The sequence below is a fragment of the Petromyzon marinus genome, unplaced genomic scaffold (assembly GCF_048934315.1).
Source record: "Petromyzon marinus isolate PM22_M1 ecotype Great Lakes invasive population unplaced genomic scaffold, UKy_Petmar_22M1.pri1.0 PM_G_Scaffold_29, whole genome shotgun sequence".
In the NCBI taxonomy this organism is placed as follows: domain Eukaryota; kingdom Metazoa; phylum Chordata; class Hyperoartia; order Petromyzontiformes; family Petromyzontidae; genus Petromyzon; species Petromyzon marinus.
In genome coordinates, this window is record NW_027422861.1 from 1,357,501 (window position 1) to 1,360,000 (window position 2,500).

Genomic DNA, 2,500 nt, shown 5'->3' on the forward strand with positions numbered 1-2,500 from the left:
TGAAGTCCACAAACAGGATCCTGGCGTAGGATGCTGGGGCGTCCACATGCTGTAGGGTGAAGTGGAGGGCCATGTTAACTGCGTCGTCCACAGACCTGTTGGCTCTGTAGGCAAACTGAAGGGGGTCCAGGAGAGGGTCTGTGATGGCTTTGAGGTGTGCCAGGAGCAGGCGCTCAAAAGACTTCATTACCACAGATGTAAGGGCGACCGGTCTGTAATCATTTAGTCCTGTTGGCCTTAGCTTTTTGGGCACAGCGATGATGGTGGAGGACTTGAGACAGGCTGGTACATGGCATGTCTCCAGGGAGGTGTTAAAGATGTTGGTGAACACCGGAGACAGCTGGCCAGCGCAGTGCCTGAGGGTGGCTGGAGAGACAGAGTCCGGCCCGGCTGCTTTGCGTGGATTCTGCCTCTTGAAAAGCCCATTAACTTCTCCCTCCTGAAAGGAGAGAGTCGTTTCTGTAGTATGGGTGGGGGATGGGGCCTCTTGGGTGGGAAGGGGTGGTTCAGGACAGTCCAATTGTCTTTCAAATCTACGGTAGAACTCGTTCAGGTCGTTGGCTAGGCGGGAGTCGTTAGTGGTGTGGGGCGCTCTGGGTTTGTAGTTGGTGATGTGCCTGAGCCCTTTGGCAGACAGAAGCAGCGTCGTTAGTAGAGAACTGGTGTTTTAGTGTCTCTGAGTACAGTCGTTTAGCCTCTCTCACCGCTTTGCTAAACCTGTTCTTCGACTCCTTGAATCTGTCTCTATCCCCACTCCTAAACGCTTCCTCCTTCTCCAACCTCAACCTTTTGAGCTTTGCTGAGAACCAGGGCTTGTTGTTGTTAAAGTTCACCCTGGTACGTGTTGGGATACAGCAGTCCTCACAGAAGCTGATGTACACAGCCTCTGTGAGTTCATCCAGACTATTGGTAGCAGTCGTGAACATATCCCAGTCAGTACAGTCTAAGCACGCCCGCAAATCTTCCACAGCCTCACTGGTCCACTGTTTAGATGTCCTCACAGCAGGTTTACAGAGTTTTAGTTGCTGCCTGTATGCACGAATCAGGTGGACCAAGGGAGTTCTGTGCGAGCCGAACAGCCCCGTGACCCACAAGAGAAACATCCCCGCCAAATTCGAGCGTTTGACGGGGTCTATCCGTGAAAAAATATTCACGTTTTTGAGTGCACATGCATTTCTGCTGCAAATGCCTCTGGAAGTTTCATGCCGTTCGTATGCCAATTGTGGCAACACGAAAATGACCCGTTTTCCCATTCCGAGGGATTTCTGTGCGACCCTAACAGCCCCGTGAGCCACAAGAGACACATCCCCGCCAATTTCTAGCGTTTCACGGGGTCTATCCGTGAAAAATATAGACGTTTTTGAGTGCACATGCATTTCTGCTGCAGATGCCTCTGGAAGTTTCATGCCGTTCGTACGCAATGTGGCAACACGAAAATGACCCCTTTTCCCATTCCGAGGGATTTCTGTGCGACCCTAACTAACAGCGCCCGTGAGCCACAAGAGAGACATCCCCGCCAATTTATAGCGTTTCACGGGGTCTATCCGTGAAAAATATAGACGTTTTTGAGTGCACATGCATTCCTGCTGCAAATGCCTCTGGAAGTTTCATGCCGTTCCTATGCAATGTGGCCACACAAAAATGACCCGTTTTCCCATTCCGAGGCATTTCTGTGCGACCCTAACAGCCCCGTGAGCCACAAGAGAGACATCCCCGCCAACTTCTAGCGTTTGACGGGGTCTATGCGTGAAAAATATTAAAATTTTTGAGTGCACGTGCCTTTCTGCTGCAAATGCCTCTGGAAGTTTCATGGCGTTCCTATGCAATGTGGCAACACGAAAATGACCCCTTTTCCCATTCCGAGGGAGTTCTGTGCCACCCTAACAGCCCCGTGAGCCACAAGAGACACATCCCCGCCAATTTCTAGCGTTTCACGGGGTCTATCCGTGAAACATATAGAAGTTTTTGAGTGCACATGCATTCCTGCTGCAAATGCCTCTGGAAGTTTCATGCGGTTCGTACGCAATGTGGCAACACGAAAATGACCCGTTTTCCCATTCCCAGGGATTTCTGTGCGACCCGAACAGCCCCGTGAGCCACAAGAGACACATCCCCGCCAATTTCTAGCGTTTCACGGGGTCTATCCGTGAAAAATATCAATTTTTTTTTGACTGCACATGCATTTCTGCTGCAAATGCCTCTGGAAGTTGCATGCGGTTCGCATGCAATGTGGCGACACGAAAATGACCCGTTTTCCCATTCCGAGGGATTTCTGTGCCACCCTAACAGCCCCGTGAGCCACAAGAGAGACATCCCCGCCAATTTCTAGCGTATCACGGGGTCTATCCGTGAGAAATATTCACTTTTTTGAGTGCACATGCATTCCTGCTGCAAATGCCTCTGGAAGTTTCATGCGGTTCGTATGCAATGTGGCGACACGAAAATGACCCGTTTTCCCATTCCGAGGGATTTCTGTGCCACCCTAACAGCCCCGTGAGCC